Raw genomic sequence first — 18,711 nt, 5'->3', positions numbered from 1 at the left:
AATAAATTAAGTGCATAGCTTTCTAGAGCAGCGATGGCACTCTTGCCACTAAACTTATGAACTTGTTTGATCTCATTATTCGTTTTGAGTCAGATGCCCCCAGAGGTTCTACTAGCTTTCCCTGGGCTCTTATGACTTACCTCCTGGCCTGCTTTTTCTTAGTACCATCTTAAAATTACCTTCCTGGATATATTTTATATACTCTTCTCTATAATACACCTTGGCATGCCCATGATTAAGACAAAGAGAGCATGATACTTTCCCACAGCTAATGGAGTGCTGGCCTTTGGTTTCTGGGAATTTTTGTGTGATTATTTCTTTATTCTGTCTAAGAATTACCAGAAATAGTTCAGGCGTGGTGGCTTATGCCTGTAATCCCAGCACTTTGGGAGGCTGAGGTGGGCAGACCACCTCGTTTCTACCAAAAATACAAAAATTAGCTGGATGTGGTGGTGCTACTCGGGAGACTAAGGCAGGAGAATTGCTTGAACCTGGGAGGCGGAAGCTGCAGTGAGCCAAGATTGTGCCCCTGCACTCCAGCCTGGGTGACAGAGTAAGACTTGTCTCAAAAGAAAAGAAAAGAAAAGAATTACCAGAAATAACCTCATCTATCAGGTTAACCTCTCCTTCTATACCTAGTGAATGAGCTTTACTTGTGTAGTCCTTAATGTGTAGTCATATCTAAATAGAATTCTAATAAGAGTGATAAATATAGAGGCATAGGAGAAAAGTGATCCCCTGAAATCTATAGAAAGCACTCAGAGTGAGAGGAGGGTGGTTGGAAGGTAGAGTAAGTTGAATAATGACCCCTAAAGGATGCCAAGTCCTAATTCCTGGGACCCATAAATGTTACCTTAAAAGGAAAAAAGTATTTGTAGACGTGATTGAGTTACATATTTTGAGACAGAGAGAATATCCTTGATAATCACGGTAGACCCTAAATGCAATCACATGTGTCCTAAAAGAGAGTGGTCGAGGGAGATTTGACACAGACAGTAGAGATGAGAATACACACACAGAAAAGACAATGTGAAGAGAGAGTCAGAGATCGGAGCAAAGAAGCCACAAGCCAAGAAATGTCAGCAGCCACCATAAATTTGAAGAAGCAAGGATGCAATCCTCTCCTAGAGCCTTGGGAGTGGGTACAGCATTACTGGAGTCTTGATTTTGTCCCGGTGATACTGATGTTGGGCTTTTGGCACCCAGGACTGTGAGAGAATAAATTTCTGTTGTTTCAAGTGACCAACTTTGCAATACTTTGTTACATGAAACAAATACAGCAGGAAATGCACCCCTTTAAGATCTAGTATTACATGTCTTCAAGCTGCTCATTGACAAGTGTTGCTAGGTTTTGGCACATCTACTGTGTGTGTGGGGGGGTGAGTGGGTGTGTACATAGTTACATACATCCATATATATATATGAAGAGTATCCGTATTATCAGCTATTTCCTTATGGTTGAAATATGTTAAGAGTTTTCTAAATCTTGGGGGATAAGAGAGAGAAGTTTTTGAGAGGCCAGACCACCACCATGAAAAACAATTTTTTAAAATTTTTGTGACAGAGTCTCGCTCTATCACCCAGGCTGGAGTGCAGTGGCATGATCCAAGCTTACTGCAACCTCCACCTCCTGGGTTCAAGCGATTCTCCTGCCTCAGCCTCCCGAGCAGCTGGGACTACAGGCGCCTGCCACGACGTCTGGCTCATTTTTGTATTTTTAGTAGAGATGGGGTTTCACCATGTTGACCAGACTGGTTTCAAACTCTTGACCTCAAGTGATCCACCTGCCTTGGTCTCCCAAAGTGCTGGTATAATAGGTGTGAAGCATCATGCTCAGCCCATGAAAAACAATTCTGATCTATAAAATAGAAATATAAAATGTGTAAAATAAAAGGATGAGTGTGAACCTGAGATCACTCTGGGACAAATACTGTTATCAGACATTAGAATTACTAAGTAGACCTAGGAAGCAGCCTTCTCAGTGGGTTAGGCAGTTAGGTGCTACTGGGATGATAAGAAAAATAGACTAGGGGATTTAGCTGTTAAATAAAATACGATATTTGTAAATTTATGCTAAAGTCTATGTTACCTTGCTGTGCAAAGCCTCTGACTTTTATAAGCAACAAGCTCTGCCTGCCCTCATGCAGATGAATACCTGGAGAATACCTATGTGGATCAAGACCTAATACAAGAGACACTTGTTAATAAAGGGTAATAAGTAAAAGACCCCGAGGGTTGACACCCCTGGTCCGATAAACCCTCTGTTGGTGAAGCTTAAGTCACCAGCTCTTAAAGACTTCGGTTGAATTCAGGCCATACTTTTCCCTCTGAGGGGCCTTTTCATGACTGGGAACCTTCTTTCCAAGAGACCAGGCTGGAATAAAACACCTAGTCTTGGCCTCAAAACAGAATGAAGACATTAGGCTTTCTTTAAATTGTGTTCTAGTCAGGGCTTTCCACAAAAATTATAGATGTCAAAGTTCCTCTAAAAGTTCTGGGTAGTGAAAAGTACAGAATAGCTATCGACATTTTAAAGCCATCTGTGCGTGAGCTTTAAATTCTCATCATGTCACAAAAAAAAAAAAAAAAAAGATTGTTCACACATAAACACTTACAATTTCAAACTGCTCCATGGTTCTGGAATTCTGAAAAAATGTGTGTAAGTTCTCGAGACCAAAACTCATCATTCTGACAGATTTGCCAACTTGCTCTACACTTACATACAATTTCCATAGGGCCCGCCTGCTTTTGTGGTAAGGTAGGAACCTCCAACTTGCTGTTCAACTTGCTAATTTTCTCACTCAGTTAATCACCAGCTTTTTATAATTCTATATCCCAGAGACATGATCGTGTTGTCATCACTGTGGTGTGATGAAGGGACTTAGTCTTACCATGATCCTACAGAATGTTTGATTTTTCCTAGCTTTTGAAGTTTATAAAATCACAGCTTCCAGCAATGCTTTAATACTTTTCTAAAGAAACAGCAAAGACATAAAACTCATATTTGCTTGATTCTGTTCCGTATTACAGGCCTTCAAAGCTCAGTCTCCCTGGAACTCCAGAACTCCCCACTCTGTAAGATGAATAGCTACTTGGATCCTAGTACATGAGGAAACACTGATAAAATAGCGGTACATACCGAATATTTCTTTTTATGATTGGAAAAGCAGTCCAGCAGAGATGTACATCTGAAACAATCGTGGGAAAGCATGCATTACATTGAAAAGCATAGTCTTCCATTTGTAAGTAATTTTGTTATGTGCTGCTTATGGGAGATGGTTTAGTGAAAGCTATATTACTGCAAAAGAGAGTCAAACAAAGACAGCACAGCACACTAGTAAAACACACTAAAGCTTTTAATTTCCTCATTCATTCATTAAAGAAATATTTTCTTAGAGATTATGTTTGGCAATATGATACATTTTTGTAGAAAAATGCAATAAGACAATAATAAGAATTGTCTTATAGAAACAACTTCTGCTATTAAGAAACTTATACAATTTAAGACACAAGGTAAGGTGCTAGTTACATACTATGAAGATAATGATTATTAACATTTATTGGGCTCTGTGCCAGGTACAAGATATTAATATAAATTAATACATCTATTCCTCTGAATAGTCATCTAAGGAAGGTAGTGATTTTCTAGGTAAGAAGTGTGAAACCCAAAGCTAGTAAATTAAGTTAATTATGAAGCTAGGATTAAAATTTAGGTGATTTGTCTCCATGCCTATCCTATGCTATGTCACTGTGCTATAATTAAATGTATAATTGAAAGAATGCTTCTTGTTTTAATGTATAATTAAATGCAAGTGAAAAGCATTAAGTTAATTAACCTTCATTTCAAGAGATATGTTGCAAATGAAATTAGTCATCAAAAGGTTTTTTTTGGAAGTGATCAGCATATATAACTTCAATAAGGTTCGGTTTGAGTATAAATGAAAATGAAGGATGGTATTTATAGGTTAAAGGCACAGAGGTGACAAACAATGAGGATGTTCAAATAGACATGAACCCATTAGTTAGAGCAGAGTGTATACAGAAGGAAGTAATGGGAAGTGCAGTTCCCTCTCCCAACATTTTATTATAAAATTGTTTTAATACTCAGAAAAATGAAAGACTTGTATGTAAACATAAATATCCCACTACCTTAATTCTATCAGTAACATTTTAGTATATTTGTTTTATCACATATTTATCTGTCCCTCTTTCTATAAGCCAATCCATCTTAATTATAATTCATTTCAAAGTAAGTTGCAGATGTCAGTATATTTCACCCCTAAACACTTCGTCACATATATCCGTGAGTTCAATAGTTGTTTAGTGATATTTTTGGAAGTAAAAGTTATATATAATGAGTAAGCAAATCTTAAATATACCATTCAATGAGTTTGACAATTTCATATACATTTATAAAATAAACCTTCATCAAAATAAAGAACATTACCATTCCCAAAATTTATCTTTTGTTCTTATCAGTTATTTTTTTTAATTGCCACCTCAGAGGCAACCAATGCTCTAATACTTTTCAACCATAGATTAGTTTGCCTTTTTTAAGACATCATATAAAAAGAATTTCTTTCATGTGTTTTTTTCATTTAGTATTTTGTTTTTGAGATTTATTCATTTTGTTGTATCAGTAGTTTGTTTCTTTTTATGGGTAAGGTTCCATTACATGAATATAGTACCGTTTATGTATTTGTCTATTAATAAACACCCGCATTGTTTTGAGTTTGTGGCTATCATGAATAACAGGTGCTACAAATATTCCTGTATACATTTTCTTTTCCTCAGAAAAATACCTAGTGGTGAAATTGTTGGGTCCTAAAGTAAATATGTGTTTAGTTTTATAAGAAACTTCCATATCTTTTTTCAGTTTCTATTAAAAATACATGAGACCTATGGTTACTCCATATTCTTGCTAACATTGGGTGTGTAGGACAGAAGTTAAGTGGTAAAAAGTAAATACTGACTAGATTGTGAAAAAAACAGAATTTATTGCTAAAGCCTCTATCTTAAGTAGCAGATAATCACTGGACTGTGGAGTGGAAGATTGCCTGGGGAATGTGATGTTTGATAAGATTAATCTGGTGGTGGGGTACAAGATGGTGCTTGAAAAGTAAAGGACTATAGACAGAGTCTAAGAAGGTTGTTGTAATAATTTGGGCATAATCTAATGATTACCAAAACCAAAGCAATGGGAATTTGAAAATGAGAAAACATGAAAATCTTTATGAGGAAGTAATCTAAAGTATTTGATTCCAATGAATAGATGGGTAAATGAAGAGATGAAAAATTCCAAAATGGGTGCAGGGAAAACAGTGTTACCATTAATAAGCATAGACAAACAAAAAGAGAGCATTGGCTTAGTGATCGTCAGGTTATTGGCAGTATGTATCCACAGACCAGTAAAATAACCATCTTTTACTGGGAGGAAAAGTAAGAGGCAGGAGGTTTAAGGAATAGAATTGGAATTAGGGAAAGGTCACCTCTGGAGATGACCTATACTGCTTACACAAATTGGCTTGGAGAAAGAAAAAAATCCCTGTCAGTTGCTATAGAAGCCAGCAATCAAGAAATTTACCTACAAACACCATCAGATACAAGCTGTTCTATTCGCAATGCTCTAGATTTGCACCTTCTGTCTCTCCTACCTGGAATATCTTTCTTTCTCTTCTCCACCTGATTACATGAACTTCAAAGCCATCATTGAAATGTTGCCTTATATGTGGATTCTCCCCTGACTGCTATGGCACTTCACCCTCATATTTATCACAAAATTTACTGTGCTGTCCTGGCATTGTAGACCTTTTATACTTCTGTTCTTGTACTGTTCTCTAGCCCAGTGTTTGATACTTAGATGCATAAAGACATTTGTAAATGAATGAGGTGCTTCAACTTCTATCCTCTCTGCTTCAAAATTTGTTTTCTTTTAAAGTACTTTCTCATCCTTCCTTCTTTCTTTCTTTTTTTTTTTTTTTTTTTTTTTTTTTTTTGAGACGGAGTCTCGCTCTGTCGCCCAGGCTGGAGTGCAGTGGCCGGATCTCGGCTCACTGCAAGCTCCGCCTCCCGGGTTCCTGCCATTCTCCTGCCTCAGCCTCCCAAGTAGCTGAGACTACAGGCGCCTGCCACCTTGCCCGGCTAGTTTTTTGTATTTTTTAGTAGAGACGGGGTTTCACTGTGTTAGCCAGGATGGTCTCGATCTCCTGACCTCGTGATCCGCCCCTCTCGGCCTCCCAAAGTGCTGGGATTACAGGCTTGAGCCACCGCGCCCGGCCCACAGAATGTTTCTTAAGTTGAAATGCTGAATCACGAAATCATAGACCTGCATATTTCCTGTTTCCCACCCATTTGTTCCTCCTTTACTTAGGATATCTCCCAAAGTTTCCCACAGTCCTAGTCTCCATCTCTCCTTTATTCTGCTGAACCCTCTGTCATGCAGCCTCTGATACTCTGTCACTAAATTAACCTGCACAACCATCACCTCTTCCCTTGGCAGAGCACCACCTTCCTTCAGCTTTGTAGCTCTGTGTCTTTCCAAAGTAATTTTGAGCCAATCTTAATAAATTCCCTCCCCTCCACTGTGGTTAAATAGCAGCTTGCAAATGCCATACATTTCAGCAGCTCTACCATAAATGCTATCTACCACAATATAAGAAGCAATCCCAGTTTAAAAATACCCAGCTGGGTGTGGTGGCTCATGCCTGTAATCCCATCATTTTGGGAGGCTGAGGCGGGTGGATCACTTGAGGTCAGAGGTTTGAGACCAGTCTGGCCAAAATGGTGAAATCTTGTTTCTACTAAAAATACAAAAACTATCCAGGCATGGTGGCAGGCTCCTGTAATCCCAACCACTCAGGGACCTGAGATAGGAGAACTTGAACTGGGGAAGCAGAGGTTGCAGTGAGCTGAGATGCCACCACTGCACTCCGTCCTGGGAGACAGAAAGAGACTCCATCTCAAACAAAAACAAAAACAAACAAACAAACAAACAAACAAAAAAACCCAAGCTATCTGTACCATAGTTTGAGAAAACAAAACACAAAACATATTTTATTGAGATAGCTGTATAATGCAATTAATCATAAAATGGAATTTAAATAACTTACTTCCCATCTAATAGTCTCTGAAACATCAACAAAGAAAACAAACATTTACACACAAATGTTGGCCAAATACTTGTTTTATATATGGAGCTAACCAGATGTAAACATCTCTTAGGCAGCTCCTAGCACAAGTCTTATGCCACATGCCAGGAACAGTTTTAGACTTTGCCCTTGAGGAGCTTACAGTTTTAGAAGAGATGGACAGATATAAAAACTGTAGACCACTTTGTGTCCCACTACACACTTTGATAGATTTAATTTTGATATCAGACTAATGTGGTGTATAACAGTACTTTTCAAATATTTATATGCTTATGAATCTCCTGGGAATCTTGTTAAAAATGCCCATTACCTTGAGGGTGGGGTCTGAGATTCTGTGTCTCCCAAGTTCCCAGGCAGTGCTGACAACGCCTATTCGTGGGCCACAGCGTAGTGAGGGTCTCAACAGTCTTTCAGGCTGTCATTTGAATATAAGCTCTGCCACTCATCAACTGTGTCCTCTTAGGTAAGTTACTCATTCTCTCTGGGACTCACTAGGTAAATGGAAAAAATAATACCTACCACACAAGATTTTGCAAATATTCATTTAGACAATATATAAACAATTTACTATATACTTAATAACGTGTGGTTATATACAAATTATATAAATGCACATATAATCTGTATATGTGTGTATATATACTTGCACTCTGTATTATATGTAGTTTTTATACAGAGACTGTATAATTGTGAGCCTCTTATCCCTATCTTTAATAGCATATTCAGGTTCTTGAAAAGTATTTAGAAAAAAAGTGTTATTACTAGATTTAAAACTGGAAGACTTAGATTCAAGGATTAGCTCTGCCACTTATAGTTACATAACTTGAGGAAAGTTAAAATCACTCTTCTGAACTTCAATTTTGTCATTCATAAAATAAGGTTAATAAAACCGTAGTAAAGATGCTCCTTGAGGCAACTTCCAACAAACCATTCTTAAAATGGAAAATATGTTTAAGTGGAAAATGTATGTAATACACCTAACTTACCAAACATCATAGCTTAGACCAACCTACCTGAACCATGCTCGGAACACTTATGTTAACCTACAGTTGAGCAAAATAATACAACACAAAGCTTATTTTATAATAAAGTACTGAATATGTCATGTAATTTACTGAATAAATATTGTGCTGAAAATGAAAAACACAATGGCTGTGTAGGTACTCAAAGTATTGTTTCCACTGAATGCCTACGACTTTCACACTATCATAATGTCAAAGAGTCATGTCAAACAATTGTAAGTCAGGAACCATCTGTAGAGGAATGTGGAAAGGATTAAATGAATGGAAGTATACAATTAATTTGTAAATTATAGGTGTAAGATATTCTATTTAGAGCCTATTTTGATAGTTAAAAATAATATTTTTTCCCTTTTTAACTTCTAGCACATGGACTGAGAAAAATGAAAATAATTGGGGAATATTCTAGTGATATGATTTAATACGGAATGCCAAGATGGTTGATTCTAAAAAAATTCCCTCGTGTTTTCTTCAATAGGATTTTTTTTAAGTCTGAAATATCTACATGATTTTCTCCATGTTGCACTTTGTAGTGTAAACACAGCCTCAACATGAAGTGAAAGCATTAGACAATTCCAGCCTAATGCAAAGTGACAACTTGTTAATTAACATCAATATTGGGAACAGTATGTTTACCAGTCAAATTTCACAGATAACAAGAACATCGAGCATGCTTTTTATCTTGTTTCACAGCAGTGCAGTATTTTAAAGTTGTTGATGAAAATAAAGACTTTCATTTAGATTTTCATTGAATAGCAGAGTTAGTTAACTTACTTAAAAAGTAGAACTGTCATATTAGGAGTATGAGCAATAATCTAGTAAATTTGTCTTTTAAAGAGTATGCAACTGAATATTCACGTGCACATTTATTTTTTAAAACTAGTGTGATAACACTAACTCACATGTAACAAAACAAAACCATGTTTTTAAAAAAATTGCTGAATTGTGTTAGTTTTGATAAAAAAATTATCTTCAAACTACTTTTGATTAAAAGCTCATGTAAATAAGTTGTATAAGAAAACCACATTTAAGGTACTTTGGGTTAAAATCCATGTTTATGAGCTTCTCTAATGCATGATTTTAAAATAATTAATATTTAGAACTTTGCAGTGAACATGTAACATGCAGGTTCTGCTCTTCAGTGACATTTAGAGATTTCTTTAAGTAATCACCTTAAGATCCTGTGTTCTGCCTTTGCCCTGCTACGCCTGGAGCAGGTGCTGCTAATATAAATACTTTGATAGAGAAAATCGTCCTTACTGATTACATGTGGTTAAAAATGGAATCTACGAAGCTTTGTCATTCAAGGGGTGCCTGTCTCCACCCTGGTCTTTGTCTTGATTATGTGGTTTTCTTCCTAGAAGTTTCCTTCCTTGGCTGGTTTGCTGCACACTGCACAGATGTTTCTCCTATTGCTGCTACATGGTGATTTTTTCAAGCAGTTCCATGGACAGATATTTCCAGATGTGCCCTCCGTCTCTCTGGATAGACCTTTTCTCCTTACAGAGAGCAGATCACACTGCTCCTCAGTCTTTTGATCTATTGACTACAGAAAAAATAAATAGCACTTCATTGATGTTGTGTTTTGGGAGCTTCGACAATAGCACTCACAGTATGTCCCCTCTTCACTCTTTGAAACACTACTGGCAGATGTTTTCCATGGACTTCTCCACCCAGTAGTCCTTATTCTTACCTCAGCTTCTACTTCCAAGGAGAAGGTGAATTATCAAAACTCAGTCTGTGCTTTCTGTTCATATTTGATTTAAGGGTTACCTTTATCTGCACTTTGACATTAACAGCAAAATTTAGTTCTTATCAAATTAAGATCTAGTTAATACTTTGTTTTGGTAATAAGGCAATAATAAGGTAATTTTAGGTAATGTATACTTATTGACAAAAAATAAATTTTAATGCTAATTACTTAACAATTTTATTTACCCATATTTACAGAGAAAAGCATGAGACAAGATTACCTTAGTATTTAAATATTTTTTTTTTCTTTCATCCACCCATTTGTCCACCTACTCATTCATTCATGCATGACTATTTAGCACCTATTAGTTGAAGACCTGCCAGGTAACTGACACTGGGGATACAGAGGTAGAAGAGACAGAATCTCTGACTTCAGGAAACTCATGAACCGGATGTGGAGACCAATGTTAGGTATGTAGTATGAGGTTTTGTTTGTTTGTTTGTTTGTTTGTTTGTTTTTTGAAACAGGGTCTTGCTGTGTTACCCAAGCTGGAGTGCAGTAAGGTAATCTTGACCCACTGCAACCTCTGCCTTCCAGGCTCAAACAATCCTCTAACCTCAGCCTCTTGAGTAAATGAGACTACAGGCATGTGCCACCACCGTGCCCTGATAATTTTTTATTTATTTTTTATTTTTTGCATTTTTAGTAGAGATGAGGTCTCACCATGTCACCCAGGCTGGTGTTGAAATCATGGACTCAAGAGAGTCTCTCACCTTGGCCTCTCAAAGTGCTAAGATTACAGACATGGGCAACTGTGCCAGGCCTAAATACTTCGATGGCAGGCTATAAAGAGTTCAGAAAGGATGAAAGGAAGGAGCATTTGGATGATGCACATAACAATGCTCTAAGCAACTTTGAAACTTCAACTAAATTTATGACATATAATAAACTGTTGGTGACTTAGAAGAACTCTTTTGTGTCATATGAACAATAGACATTTTATAAAACAATACTAGCCAAGGGCACGTTTTCATTTGCACTTCAAAATAGACATTTAAAAATATTTGGGGTTATATTATTTTACAGATAGAATAAAAATAAAATAAATTATTACCCACAGAGATTTTCTGATTGTAAATGTTAGATAAACAGAAGCACTACTTTCCTGTTGCAAATTCTATTACCTTTCATCAGGTCCTATACTAAATGGGACAACTAACATAAAGTAAAATGTTTTTGGGAAAATGACTTTCTACTTCCTCAAGGAAATTGTATCTGCTTTTTAAACTTTGTATTTGAGATATCTTGATGAAATAAAGCTATGCCAATAGAAATTTGATAGATCATTCTCTTTATTAAAAATGTTAGATGTGGGGGAGGGCACATGTGCAGGTGTATTAATGGATATATTGCCTGATGATGAGATTTGGGCTTCTAGTGAATCAATCATCCAAATAGTGAACATCATACCAGACAGGTAATTTTTCAACCCTTACCGTTCTCCCAACCTTCCCCTTTTTGGAGTCCCCATTGTCTATTATTTCCATTTTTGTGTCAATTTGTACCCATTGTTTAACTCCTACTTATAAGTGAGAACATGCAATATTTACTTTTCTGTTTCTGAGTTGTTCCACTTAGGATCATAACCTCCGGTTCCACCCATTTTGCTGTGAAGGATGTGATTCCATTCTGTTTTATGGCTGCATAGTATTCCACGGTGTATATACCACATTATCTTTTTCTTACTTTTTTTAATGTTCAATAAAATCATAAAATATAATTATATACATTAAAATCTTCCTATCTAACAAAAGGCATTTTGTATTTGTATCTGCCATTTTTATTATTTTTTTTAAATTTTATTACACTTTAAGTTCTGGGATACATGTGTGGAACCTGCAAGTTTGTTACATAGGTAGACATGTGCCATGGTGGTTTGCTGCACCCATCAACCCATCATCTACATTAGGTATTTTTCCTAATACTATTCCTCCCCTTGCCCCCTACCCCCTGACAGGCCCTGGTGTGTGATATTCCCCTCCCTGTGCCCATGTGTTCTCATTGTTCAACTCCCACTTATGAGTGAGAACATGTGGTGTTTGATTTTCTCTTCCTGTGTTAGTTTGCTGAGAATGATGGTTTCCAGCTTCATCCATGTCCCTGCAAAGGACATGAACTCATCCTTTTTTATGGCTGCATTGTATTCCATGGTATATATATGCCACATTTTCTTTATCCAGTCTATCATTGATGGGCATTTGGGTTGGTTCCAAGTCTTTGCTATTATGAACATTGCTGCAATAGGCATACGAGTGCAGGTGTCTTTATAGTAGAATGATTTATAATCCTTTGGATATATACCCAGTAATCAGATTGCTGAGTCGAATGATATTTCTGGTTCTAGATCCTTGAGTTATTGCCACACTGTCTTTCACAGTGGTTGAACTAATTACACTCCCACCAACAGTGTAAGTATTCCTATTTCTCCACATCCTCTCCAGTATCTGTTGTTTCTTGCCTTTTTTTTTTTTTTTTTTTTTTTTTAGAGACGGAGTCTCGCTCTGTCACCCAGGCTAGAGTGCAGTGGCCGGATCTCAGCTCACTGCAAGCTCCACCTCCTGGGTTCACGCCATTCTCCTGCCTCAGCCTCCCGAGTAGCTGGGACTACAGGCGGCCGCCACCTTGCCCAGCTAGTTTTTTGTATTTTTTAGTAGATTCGGGGTTTCACCATGTTAGCCAGGATGGTCTTGATCTCCTGACCTCGTGATCCGCCCGTCTCGGCCTCCCACAGTGCTGGGATTACAGGCTTGAGCCACCGCGCCCGGCCAGTTTCTTGACTTTTTAATGATTGCCATCCTAAATGGCGTGAGATGGTATCTCATTGTGGTTTTGATTTGCATTTATCTAATGACCAGTGATGATGAGCTTTTTTAAATATGTCTGTTGGCTGCATAAATGTCTTCTTTTGAGAAGTGTCTGTTCATATCTTTTGCCTACTTTTTGATGGGGTTCTTTGTTTTTTTTTCTTGTAAATTTGTTTAAGTTTCTTGTAGATTCTGGATATTAGCCCTTTGTCAGATGGGGAGATGGCAAAAATTTTCTCCCATTCTGTAAGTTGCCTGTTCACTCCGATGATAGTTTATTTTGCTGTGCAGAAGCTCTTTAGTTTAATTAGATCCCATTTGTCAATTTTGGCTTTTGTTGCCATTTCTTTCGGTGTTTTAGTCTTGAAGTCTTTGCCTGTGCCTATGCCCTGAATGGTATTTTCTAGGTTTTCTTCTAGGGATTTTATGGTTTTAGGTGTCACTTTAAGTCTTTAATCTATCTTCAGTTAATTTTTGTATATGGCATAAGGAAGGGGTCCAGTTTCAGTTTTCTGCATATGGCTAGCCAGTTTCCCCAATACCATTCATAAAATAGGGAATCCTTTCCCCACTGCTTGTTTTTGTCATGTTTGTCAAAGATCAAATGGTTGTAGATGTATGGTGTTATTTCTGAGGCCTCTGTTCTGTTTCATTGGTCTATATATCTGTTTTGGTATCAGTATCAAGCTGTTTTGGTTACTGTAGCCTTGTAGTATAGTTTGAAGTCAGGTAGTGTGATGCCTCCAGCTTTGTTCTTTTTGCTTAGGATTGTCTTGGCTATACTGGCTCTTTTTTGTTCCACATGAAATTTAGGCATTTTTTTTTTCTAATTCTGTGAATAAAGTCAATGGTAGCTTGATGGGAATAGCATTGAACCTATAAATTACTTTGGAAAGTATGGCCATTCTCACAATATTGATTCTTCTTATCCATGAGCATGGAATATTTTTCTATCTGTTTGTGTCCTCTCTTACTTCCTTGAGCAGTGGTTTGTGGTTATCCTTGAAGACATCCTTCACATCCCTTGTAAGTTGTATTCCTAGGTGTTTTATTCTCTTTGTAGCAATTGTGAATGTGAGTTCATTCATGATTTGGCTCTCTGGCCATTATTGGTGTATAAGAATGCTTGTGATTTTTGCACATTGATTTTGTATCCTGAGATTTGCTGAAGTTGCTTATCAGTTTAAGGACTTATAGGGGTGAGATGGTGGGGTTTTCTGAATATACAATCATGTCATCTGCAAACAGAGACAATTTGACTTCCTCTCTTCCTATTTGTATACCTTTATTTCTTTCTCTTGCCTGATTGGCCTGGACAAGACTTTGAATACTATGTTGAATAAGAGTGGTGAGAGAGGACATGTTTGTTTTGTGCTGGTTTTCAAAGAAAACGCTTCCAGCTTTTGCTGATTCAGTATGATATTGGCTGTGGGTTTGTCATAAATACCTCTTATTATTTTGAGATATGTTCCATCAATACCTAGTTTATTGAGTGTTTTTAGCATGAAGGGATGTTGAGTTTTTTTTGAAGGCCTTCTCTGCATCTATTGAGATAATCATGTGGTTTTTGTCATTGAGGTAGAGGTAATAGCAGAGCAATCTCTAAGTCGAATAGTAGGAAAGTAATAGCGACTAGAAAAAATTTTATGGAAAAAGGGATGCGAGCGGAGTTTAGTGGGTCAAACCCGCATTCGTAAGGGTTAGCCTTTTCTGCGTAGGAATTAAGTAAGGGTAATCAAAATATAATAATTATTAGTAGCAGGGTTAGGAGGTTCTGTTTATGTGCTGGATTACATTTATTGATTTGTGTATGTTGAATCAGCCTTGCATCCCAGGGATGAAGCCAACTTGATCGTGGTGGATAAGTTTTTTGATGTGCTGCTGGATTCGGTTTGTCAGTATTTTATTGAGGATTTTCACATCCTCAATTTATTTATTTACTTATTTATTATCACATTTATTGAGGATTTTCACCTGATGTTCATCAGGGATATTGGCCTAAAATTTTCTTTTTTGTTGTGTCTCTGCCAGGCTTTGGTATCAGGATGATCCTGGCCTCATAAAATGAGTTAGGGAGGAATCCCTCTTTTTCTACTGTTTGGAATAGTTTCAGAAGTTTCAGAAGGAATGGTACCAGCTCCTCTTTGTATCTCTGGTAGAATTTGGCTGTGATTCAATCTGGCCCTGGGCTTTTTTTGGTTGGTAGGCTATTAATTACTGCCTCAATTTCAGAGCTTCTTATTGGTCTATTCAGGGATTTGATTTTTTCCTGGTTTAGTCTTGGAAAGGTGTATGTGTCCAGGAGTTTATCCATTTCCTCTAGATTGTCATTGTCTAGTTTATTTGTTTAGCGGTGCTTATAGTACTTTCTGATGATGGTTTGTATTTCTGTAGCATTAGTGGTGATCCTTTATCATTTTTTATTCTATCTATTTGATTCTCTCTCTTTTCTTCTTTGTTAGTCTAGCTAGTGGTCTATTTTGTTAATCTTTTCAAAAATCCACCTCCTGGATTCAATGTTTTTTGAAGGGTTTTTCATGTCTCTTCTTCTTCAGTTCTGCTCTGATCTTAGTTATTTCTTGCTTTCTGCTAGCTTTTGAATGTTTTTGCTCTTGCTTCTCTAGTTCTTTTAATTGTGATGTTAGGGTGTCTATTTTTGATCTTTCCTGCTTTCTCCTGTGTGCATTTATTGCTATAAATTTCCCTCTAAACAGTGCTTTATTTGTGCCCCAGAGATTCTGGTACATTGTATCTTTGTTCTCATTGGTTTCAAAGAACTTAATTATTTCTGCCTTAATTTTTTATTTACCCAGTAGTCATTCAGGAGCAGGTTGTTCAGTTTCAAAGTAGTTGAGCAGTTTTGAGTGAGTTTCTTAATCCTGAGTTCTAAATTGATTGTACTGTGCTCTGGGAGACTGTTCGTTATGATTTTTGTGTCTTTATATTTGCTGAGAAGTGTTTTACTTCCAATTATGTGGTCAATTTTAGAATAAGTACTATGTGGTGCTGAGAAAAATGTATATTATATTGATTTGGGGTGGAGAGTTCTGTAGACGTCTATTAGGTCTCCTTGGTTCAGAGCTGAGTTTAAGTCCTGAATATCCTTGTTAATTTTCTGTCTCATTAATCTGTCTAATATTGACAGTGGGGTGTTAAATTCTCCCACTATTATTGTGTGGGAGTCTAAGTCTCTTTGTAGGTGTCTAAGAACTTGCTTTATGAATCTGTGTGCTCCTGTATTGGGTGCATATATATTTAGGATAGTTAGCTCTTCTTGTTTCATGGATCCCTTTATGTAATGGCCTTCTTTGTCCCTTTTGGTCTTTGTTGGTTTAAAGTCTCTTTTATCAGAGACTAAAATTGTAACCTGTGCTTTAATTATTTATTTATTTTCCATTTGCTTGGTAAATATTCCTCCATCCCTTTATTTTGAGCCTATGTGTGTCTTCATACATGAGATGGGTCTCCTGAATACAGCACACCAATGGGTCTTGACTCTTTTTTTTTTTTTTTTTTTTTTTTTTTTTTTGTTTTTTTTTTTTTTTTGAGACGGAGTCTCGCTCTGTCGCCCAGGCTGGAGTGCAGTGGCCGATCTCAGCTCACTGCAAGCTTCGCCTCCTGGGTTTATGCCATTCTCTCGCCTCAGCCTCCCGAGTAGCTGGGACTACAGGCGCCCGCCACATCGCCCGCTAATTTTTTTTATTTTTTAGTAGAGACGGGGTTTCACCGTGTTAGCCAGGATGGTCTCGATCTCCTGACCTCGTGATCCACCCGTCTCGGCCTCCCAAAGTGCTGGGATTACAGGCTTGAGCCACCGCGCCCGGCCTTTGACTCTTTATCCAATTTGCCAGTCTGTGCTTTTCAATTGGGGCATTTAGTCCATTTACATTTAAGGTTAATATTGTTATCTTTGAATTTGATCCTGTCATCATGATGCTAGCCGGTTATTTTGCACATCAGTTGATGCAGTTTCCTCATAGTGTCATTGGTCTTTATATTTTGGTATGCTTTTGCAGTGGCTAGTACTGGATTTTTTTTTCTTTTCCATATTTAGTGCTTCCTTCTGGAACTCTTGTAAGGCAAGCCTGGTGGTGACAAGATCCCTCAGCATTTGTTTGTTTGTAAAGGATTTTATTTCTACTTCACTTATGAAGCTTAGTTTGGCTGGATATGAAATTCTGGGTTTAAAATTCTTTTCTTTAAGAATGTTGAATATTGGCCCCCACTCTCTTCTGGCTTGTAGGATTTCCACAGAGACATCCCCTGTTAGTCTGATGGGCTTCCCTTTGTGGGTAACCTAACCTTTCTCTCTGACTGCCCTTAACATTTTTTTCCCTCTGTTTCAACCTTGGTGAATCTGATGATTATGTGTCTTGGGGTTGCTCCTCTCAAGGAGCTGCCTTTCTTTCAGAGATGCTCTGCCCAGAGAAGAGGAATCTAGAGAGGCAATCTGGCTACAGTGGCTTTGCTGTGCTGTGGTGGGCTGCACCCAGTCCGACCTTCCTCTGGTCTTTGTTTACACTGTGAGGGGAAAACTACCTATTTAAGCCTCAGTAATGGCGGATGCCCCTCCCCCCTCCAAGCTGGAGTGTCCCAGGTTGACTTCAGACTGCTATGGGGCAGCAAGAATTTCCTGCCAGTGTATCTTAGCTTGCTGGGCTCTGTGGGGTGGGACCTGCTGAGCAAGACCACTTGGCTCCCTGACTTCACCCCCTTTCCAGGGTAGTGAACGGTTCTGTCTTGCTGGGGTTCCAGGTGCCACTCAGGAAAAAAAAAAAAAAAAAAAAAAGAACTCCTCAGTTGGAAATGCAGAAATCATCCGCCTTCTGCGTTGGTCACACTTGGAGCTGCAGAACGGAGCTGCTCCTATTCGGCCATCTTGCCCAGAACCCATATACCACATTTTCTGTATCCAATCATCTCATGATAGATGCTTAGGTTGATTCCACGACTTTGCTATTGTGAATAGTGCTATAATAAACATATGAGAGCAGATTTTTTTTGATAAAATAATTTCTTTTCCATTGGGTAGATATCCAGTAATAGAATTGCTAGGTTGAATGATAGTTCTATTTTCAGTTTTTGAGAAATCTTTATACTCCTTTTCATAGGAGTTGAACTAGTTTACATTCCCACCAACACTATGTACATGTTTCCTTTTCTCCACATCCTTGCCAACATCTGTTATTTTTTGACTTTTTAATAATAGCCATTCAATAATAGTGTAAGATGTCTCATGGTGGTTTTCTTTTGCATTTCTCTTATAATTAATTTGAGCATTTTAAAAACATGTTTCTTGGCCATTTGTATGTCTTCTCTTCAGAAGTGTCTGTTCATGTCATTTGCTTACTTTTAATGAGTTTTTTTTTCTTGTTGATTTACGTTCCTTGCAGGTTCTGAATATCAGTCCTTTGTTGGTTGGATGCATAGTTTGCAAATATTTTTTTCCTATTCTGTAAGTTGCCTGTTTACTCTGCTGACTTTCTTTTGCTGTGTAAAATCTCTTTAGTTTAATTAAGTCTCATTTGTGCATTTGTCCAAGTTGTGTATTTGTTTTTGAGGTCTTAGTCATGAATTCTTTGTCTAGGCTATTGTCCAGAAGAGTTTTTCCGAAATCTACAAGAAACTAAACAAATCAACAAGAAAAAAAACAAAAAAACAATTAAAAAGTAGGCAAAGTATATGAACAGGTATTTCTCAAAAAAAGACATTCAAGTGACCAACAAACATAAAATGAAATTCAAAATCATTAATCATTAGAGAAATGCAAGTTAAAACCACAATAATACACCATCTTACCGCATACCAGGAAACCATACTACAAATTTTATTTCCTTTTGAATAATTTTTTTTGGATGAGGTCCAATTTACATATTTTTTTCTTTGGTTGGTTGAAGGTTTTTTGTGTTATATCTAAGAAACTCTTGTCTAATCCCAGGTCACAAATATTTACACCTCTTTTCTTCTAAGTGTTTTATAATTTCAAC

This window comes from Trachypithecus francoisi, unplaced genomic scaffold (assembly GCF_009764315.1).
Source record: "Trachypithecus francoisi isolate TF-2019V2 unplaced genomic scaffold, Tfra_2.0 Lachesis_group15, whole genome shotgun sequence".
Classification (NCBI taxonomy): Eukaryota; Metazoa; Chordata; class Mammalia; order Primates; family Cercopithecidae; genus Trachypithecus; species Trachypithecus francoisi.
The sequence above is the reverse complement of the archived record's forward strand: the minus strand, read 5'-3'. Positions refer to the sequence as shown.